Source organism: Meleagris gallopavo, chromosome 17, assembly GCF_000146605.3.
Source record: "Meleagris gallopavo isolate NT-WF06-2002-E0010 breed Aviagen turkey brand Nicholas breeding stock chromosome 17, Turkey_5.1, whole genome shotgun sequence".
Taxonomy (NCBI): Eukaryota; Metazoa; Chordata; class Aves; order Galliformes; family Phasianidae; genus Meleagris; species Meleagris gallopavo.
The window spans coordinates 9,859,754-9,867,769 of NC_015027.2; the positions used below are offsets into that span (position 1 = coordinate 9,859,754).

At 42.8% G+C, this 8,016-nt stretch overlaps 1 long non-coding RNA gene across 1 annotated transcript; it reads right to left on the reverse strand.

Annotated features, from left to right (window-relative positions):
• Positions 1-1,641: 1,641 nt before the first annotated feature.
• Positions 1,642-7,799, reverse strand: LOC109370361. Its single transcript, XR_002120445.1, has 3 exons — positions 7,709-7,799; positions 7,262-7,395; positions 1,642-2,908 (listed from the first exon to the last, which is right to left on the reverse strand). It is a non-coding gene; the product is annotated as an uncharacterized LOC109370361 (long non-coding RNA).
• Positions 7,800-8,016: the final 217 nt, after the last annotated feature.

Below are 8,016 nucleotides of genomic sequence, written 5' to 3' on the forward strand. Positions count from 1 at the left end.
CAGCTTCGCCTCACCTGAAGCCATGGTGTTATTTCACTCCCAGTGCTGATTTTAGAAGCCAGTGGCTCTTCCACTTGACTTTTTCTTCTCTAGCAACAGGAATCTCACCAGTGACACCAGGGCAAATGGAGCAGCAGCTTCCAGCTGCCACACAGGCTGCAATCAGGGCATACTTCTAATTTCTGGTTATCCATTTGCAGAATACCACATTCCACTCTGCATGCTCCCACATTACCTAAGGGATAGCACCTTCTGCTTCACTGCCATCAGTGGCCCTGTTGTACCCAGTGGCATTAGGATGGCTTGGCAGCCCTTGCAGAGGGCTGCCCTCCCCCAGTCTCACATTGCAGGTTGCCAATGTTGCTGAACACATGGAAATATAAACTCAGTAACTCAGAGAATTGGTGACAGACTTTCAGAGTTAGAAAGGGAATGTCTGGCCATGCCTTTGTACTGCCAGCATCCCAACAGCCTGGTTGACCGAGTTCACACTGGAGTTCTTCACTGGCCATCACTGGACACCTGCAGCCCTGCCTGCATTGATGGGTTTCACTCTTTGCAAAGGCTGTGGGCAGCTGCACAACCAGAACATTTACAGCTCCACTGTTCCCTTGCCCTACTTTCAAGGCAGCAAATGTTGTTCTTTCTACCTTTTGTGCTTTTCTGCTTTCTACACAAAAGTAACCGAATCATAATGCTTGCATTTTCCCTGATCCATCAGTAACTTTGCTTCCCACATCCCTTTAAATATGAGCCTTTATTATGGTTCTGCATAGAGGGAGGCAGGGTAGCCATGCTCTCCTTGCTGTTCATCTGTTCTTGCTATTTGGAGGTATTTCCTTAAGGAAAGAACTATTTCTCTAAAAATCTCTCTGGTAATTAGGAGTCACGTGGCCTCATTTATCCCATTCCTCTCTCATCTTCCCACAGTGAAATTGTGGGAAAAAAAAAAAAAAAAGGCTGTATTGTTTGGAAATCCACCATTCTCAGCCACTTACATCTGTCTGTGGTCCCTGCTTCTTCTTTTTGTAGGTGATGCTTTGTTTTCTTCCCTGCTGTGGGTTTCATTAGGCTTAACAGCTGCCACCATGTGCATTTCACAATGCGCTGGTAAGATAAAACACCCCATATTCCTAAAATTAAACCGGTTCTTCAGCAAGGAAACTATCTATAGAGACTCCAAAACAATGATGAGGAGCTGTAAGGTAGAACCAGCCATATGCAGGGTGACTGCAGTCATCCCACTGCTGGGCTTGAGGGCTGAAACCCACTGGCATAGGCAGTGCTGGAGCACACTGCTGGCTGGGGAACGATGGCTGCCCTCCACCAAGCCATGTATACTGAATAACATCTTACTGGAATAAATTGTCCAATTTCCTATTCATTAATTTGACTGTCCCTTCAGCTCTACATTGGAGGCTGGTGTCACCACTGGAGATCAGTGACAACCAAACTTGCATCTCAGCTAAGAGTGGGAAGTTGATCTTTGGTCACAGATATTGCCTTAGTTAGAAACACTGGCTTCTTTGCTCTTGATTCTCTCTTATCATCATGACCACAGTACTTTACCTACTATTCCTGTTGTTACTACTAGATTGTGACAGTCACAACTAGTGGGTTGAGAGAGATTGAAGAGAGTTAAATGGCCTTCAAGAGTCTGTTGTTGCCTACCTGGGTGCAAGAAACTACCAGACTTAATAATGTGATCTCAAAGTACTTGAAGTTTATTCCATGTATTATCCATCTCAGCATTCAACCAGGAAAAAGCACTTCTCTTTCTATGAAGGAAAAAAGAGAAATGTCCTTTGATGTCCCCATCCCTTGTGCTGCAGCTGGGGCATGTGGGGCTGTAAGCCAACCACCACTGCAGCACACTTTGTGCAAAGGGCAATAGAAGGTTTTTAGCTTTGCCATATGTTCACCACTCATCCAGGCTGCCTTTGGGATAAACCTGAGAGCAAAAGAGCAAACTCAGGCCTTCCTTGACTTTCTCAAGTGCGTAACCAAGGAAGCAAAGGGCTTAGGGTATCCCAGTCCCTTCACCACAGAGTGGTGCAAGACCTCTAACCAGAAGGCTGACCCTACTCTTTCTTTTCTGAATCTTCCCCCAACAAGGTTTTAAGACAATTTTTACACTGACTTTTCTGGTATGCCTTTGTCCTGTCAAAACAAGCTGCATCTGGAGAAGTACAGTGCTTCCAGAGCCATGGAGCACTGTAGGAACAAAGTCTCCCAGCCACAATGGAATGGTGAGAGGACCCTGGACACAACTGGCAGCCCACAGCTTCCCCTCTATCCCTTCAGAGATGCACTCTGAGATCCCCATGCCCCCTCCATGCCCCGAGACAGCCTTGCTAGCACAAAACAAACCCGAAGTGTCAGAAGCCCTGAGCAGCCCTGAAAAGAGAGAAAGAACATTGACATGGAGCAGATCAAACAATATCCTTACCCTGCTAAAAAGAAGTCAGTCTTCAAATGGAAACGATGCAAGTAGAAATAACAATACAGGGCAGAGGCATGAACAAAAGGAACCACAAAGCAGAGGCTGGATCACTCACTGTCCTGCCTTCCTCAGAAGTGCCATCCCACTAATCGCAGCAGGGCATTGCTCAGCTCAGCGCACAGCTAGCCCTGCCTTTGTGCTCTGATGGATCTCCCCAAACCTTAGAAAAAGCAGCTGTACCACCACAGGCTTACAAACACAATTCAGGTCAACAAGCTCAACACGAAATATTCCATTCTGGCCTAGGTTTGTTTGATTATGCAATGTTTTATCAGCACATTCTTCATGAAATAGAAAAAAACTTCATGCTTTCACCTCCTCACAGGCTGCAGAACACGGGATGTAAGAAGTTCAAGACATCTTTCCATCACTTTTCAGCTCCTCATTGAAGACCTCAGGGGACCTCTTTGGAAACAAAGAGAATAGTAAGCTGGAAAAACTTCTCTGCTCCATTGAATGTTGGTATTGCCCTACATTTTGGCCAGCTGATAGATCTTCTAGAAAGCAATCCTGGATTTATTAATGGTTCTCTAAACCTGCCACTGAAAAACAATTTCCACGGTATGACCAGCATGGTAATAAGCCTGGAGGTAAATGCTGGTTTGGGGCCATATTGGTTTCTAATATTCAGCTTTAAGAATCAGATTACATGTTTGTTCAATAGCAATAAACTTCCAGAGTTTTATTGAGTCATAAAAACACTACAACTGCTTCCATTTATGGCCTGCATATAATTTACTTGGGTAAGTTTCCTCTCTAATGGTGCAGTGCAAGTGATTTGAGTTCTATTAGCTGCAAACAGTACATCTACATTTGCAGAACTCTCATAAATAATTCTCCCCCTACGGACAGCATCCCATCCAGACTGGTTGTGTAAGGAGGGCTGGAGAGAAAGGAGGGATTAGAATAGGGATGTGAGGACACCACAGAAATTAGGAATTCAAGGATCCTCTTCTTGCTGGTAGTATCAAAATCCCATTTTCCTGTTTAATTCACGCCAGCCTGCAGGCTGAACTCATCCTGAGCCTTGCAAAGGCTCATTTGAAATGGTATCTCCCAGGACACAAAGAGCTCCTGAGCGCTCAGAGATGCACTCAGCTCCTGGGAAGCTTTAGAGCAATAAATGAAATGTTAGGCTGACTTACAGCTAAGTGAATTATTTGGTCTCAGGTACAAGAACAGGAGAGCAGTATCTCAGCTTTAAGACCCTTCAACCATAGCAGAAGGGTCAGCCTGCAGTAGCAAAGGGAGGATGTATCACTGTGCAAACACCCAAGGCAGAAGTAATGCCATCTGTTATGTCTGTAAGGCAGCTAACAGTTAAATTACTGTGTCAGGATACTGATTGCAGCGGGGCTGTCTGCCATCCATCACTGTAAATGACATTAAAGGTAATGACACTTGATTTCCATAGGAAAACAAATCAATTAAATAACATCAAGTCCTTTTTGATAGAATTATAAAGCAAAGGGTTAGCAAGCACGGGTCACATTTTCTTAATGCATAACTGGAGGATACTCAAGGATACCCACTGTAGATTTGCTATAATTTATGCTATTAGTCACATGACTCTGATATGAAGTCCAGTGGTCTGATACCACTTCTGTTACATAGCAAAAGGAAGAAAACCCCACTGGCTCTTAGACACTACTGCTCTGGCTCCAATGGCTTCAGAAGATCCCAGAACTATTTCACCTAGCAAAACAATGGCTCAGAGTCTACGTGATGATTCTTTATAATACACTGCCTGTGTAAATAACAAGGACCAAAAGGAATATGTAAGCTAGAAGATAATGCTTGAGTTGGATCAAAGTCATCATGAATACATTTAGACTGAAAGGCAGAGAAAATAACAAAACATTTAAGGATTTAGTTCATGGAATTACTTAACAGTGCACTAAGGGCAAGGAACCCAAGTTATTTTCAGGTAAAAAAAAAGTTTAGGAAAATTTATAAAGCAGAAGATGGGTCAGCTTAAGCTAATAAGTGAGATGGGCAAATTGAGTTCTTATATGACTCATTTGCCTCTCTACTAAAGGAAAGCGGAGGATGGAAAGTGTTTTGGTTGTTGTTCACAGACTGTATTTATTTGTTTCATATTTATTCTGCACTGAGCTGTCCTGACAGATATTTCTGTGACCCCACATTCTCTTTGCATAATAGTAAGGCTTGTGTAATGGAAAAAGGATTTATTTCAGATGAATTTTATGTCAAAAAGGGAATCAGACAAGGAGTTGTGGACTTGCACCTACTTTGTTCAGCTTTCAGCCCTCAGGATTGCCAACCTTAGCTTTCTTGAATCAGGAAACAGAAGTACCTGTTTACTAATGGCAATTGCTACATGCTGCAAGGTCTTAATTCTTTGACAGCCACAAGCATGTCTTAAGAAGCCAGAAGTTATTTTCTTCCTATTCTAAGCTGGCCTCACAGTGAATGGCATTAGACTGCAAGAAACCAATAAGCTGATATTGGTAATGTTCTCCTTCAGCTTTATTCACTGAACTGTATTGGATAAATGTCACATTACAGCCTGATGCCACACCAAAGAGAAAAATCACTCAGAAAACCTGCAAGGGTAAAATCAGTTCTTAACATGGTTGCATCCAGCACAATATCTGACTGAAAAGTTTTTGTAGAAAGCCACCCGTAGCAGTCCTCATGATGTACTTATATTCAACACATACACTGGACTGGGAAAAAAAATAAATTTACTGCAATATGTTAAGCTTCAAAAAAGGGGCACTAACTGAAAATTATTCCTTATTGTCTCTCTCCTTTAGAAAGAGAATAAAAGAGCCTGAAAAGTAAAATCCTCGTGTATGGTGTAGAAACTAAAGCTACCACACTGGGACTTTAAGCAAATGTGTATCAGTAGCCAACAGCACTTTAAAAAGACCAAGGGAAACCAGGTTGACTAAACACAAAGGCAAAGAGGGTATAGAAATACAAAGGGACAGTCAAGGTGTAGAGAAATAAATGCACAGAAAGAAAAAAAAAAGATACAGTTTTCACAGCTGTTTTGACTATGGAAGAGGTCGAGGAAGCTCCTGCATAGCTCCTCTTTGTGAGCGGGCACATCAGAGAAGTTTTCTTATATTAAAGGAGGTCATAAAGCATATCAAAACATATTATAACAAATCATCAAGACCAAAGGATATTTGCCCAAGAGTACCTGAGGAACTCCACTGTGAAATTGCTGAATTAATGACTGGTGTGCGAGCTGAAATGTAAAAATGTGTCAGTGTCAAGGCACACGAAGGTAGATAATGTGGTTTCAGTTTTGAAAAAGATCCTGCATTAGATTTAGAAACTAGACTGGTAGCACATCTGTACCATTCTGTAGAAATTGTAAGAGAAAAAGAGGATCCACAGGCAAATGAAGTATAATGGGAAAGAGTCCATGCACTTCTTTAAAGGGAAATGTTGCTTTACTGCCTGGTGTATTCAGTAGATGGGGATTGGGGAGATGCAGGTGATGATGTATTTGAATTTCTAAAGGCATTTTACAAAGCCACTAAAAAAAAAATCTTAAAGACATTAAGCTACCACAGAACCAGGAGGAAGGTCTTCACACAAATAATTGCTTAGAGCACACAAAACATGTGTTGGTAGTAATATGATCAGCTTTCATACGCAATGGTGAGCCCTTGTGAAATTAGCAGTGAAAACATGTTAGAAATTACGACAACAAAAGGCAGAATGTCACAGTGCCAGCAAGCACATCCACCAGCCGACCCTCATGATCCCCAACTCAAACACAGCATAACAGAAAAAAGAGGGCAGAAGCTGTGAAGAAAGGATCAAAGTGATTCCTAATCACAGACCAGCTGCATACACTGTGGAATCTCCATCCTGAAAGACATTTGGATGGGGAGAGAGAAAGGTGAGATAGGTATTACAAAACCATGAGAGCAAAGGAATGGCCATCCAAGGTCTGATTGTTTTGCTATCTGTTGGCAAGTTCAAAATAAACAAAAGAAAGGAGGTTCTCCATGCAACACAGATGTACCCTACGCAATTGGCCACAGTTAGTGCTCAAAATGAGACTGGTCAGGCCCACACTCTACTGGGAGCTGTGAAACACTGGGGCTTGGTAGCTCTAGAGCTGCAGGTAAACATGGGCTCACTCCAATCTTTTATCAGCTCCCTAGCATCCACCATTCCCCATACTCACAAAGAGTGCATTTGTTGTAAAACCATTCTGAAACTGTCCTTGTCCTAGATGATTATTGGCAGCTATCAATGCTTTTCAGAGCTGGTTTAATCTGTTACCACTGCCAAAAATCAAGTCTGCAACAACCAGGTATTTGTATCACTGTTATCTATTTGTTGTCCTTTGTGTGTCAAGTCTTTGGGCATATTAACATCTTATCCAACAAGCTGAGGACTTCAAACAGCTCTGGACACAGTGGGGAGGGAGGTCCAGCCAATGTGAACTTGTGGGAAAACACGGAATGTTTTGCAGCAGCCTTATCAATCACACCTTTCTGCAACAGTCATGTAATCACAAAGATCTCCATCAAGTCCTTACAGACGGCTTGGAGACAAATCCTCCCAGTGGATGCCAGTTTAACAACATCCTGTAAGCCTTCCTTAATGTTACCCATAATAAGATGGAGAAAAAGCTTCTCTTTACATCTATTTATGATGCTCTCAACTCCTTTAAGGTAAATCTTCCTCTACCAGCTGGGAGTCCACAGAGAGTAAGTTACTATACCACACCACTGAAATGATCTGAATCAGCACTGATGGACCAACCTTTATTGCACGAATCCTCTGCTTCAGAACTTCCTTTGGCTGCCCGTCAGTGTTCAGTATGAAGTGATCTTGATTCATAACCTGCCTCCTGAGAGCATATCCTTTCCTTCTCCCTTCCTCTGAAGGGCTGGAAGCTGGGAAGAGAGACACAGGTACACAAGTAAGGAATCACACTGAGAGCAGCATTAACAGATTCTAGTGATTTCAGCGCTTCTTTCTCTTAGATTCAGGGTTAAAATCTTCTCCAGGTATGGAATTTATAGACTTTTCCTTAGGATTTTAATTCTGAGTACTGGTAGGTGAGATCTTCCCCCTTCTCCCAATCTGTAGATTACAGCCTGTTACAGTCAGAAAGATTAACGTGGTGCAAATGTGATACAGAAATGTAACAGCAAAGGGACTAGCATGGATAGGGTGGCATTTCAAAGGAAAAGTAAAGGTGCTCACCTGTCTCTAAAGACCTAAGCATGCATGAAAGACTCCACAAGGGAGGGATCTCCAACCAGAGATCCTTCCCCAGTGGTAGCCAGCCCTCAAATGAGGTCTAAGAGAGGTGCAGCCAGGCTCCATCCCTTCCTATCACACAGCTGAATTGCCTTCACCTGTGCTCCCAGACTGACCAGATCCTTTCCCCACGTGCTCCATCAGTGCTTCAGGTCCTGACTCAGCAGTTACCATACACAGCCCCTGCTTAATGACCTTACAAAATAAGTTCACAAGAGTTTCCAAGCCACAGCAAAGGATATAGAATGTTA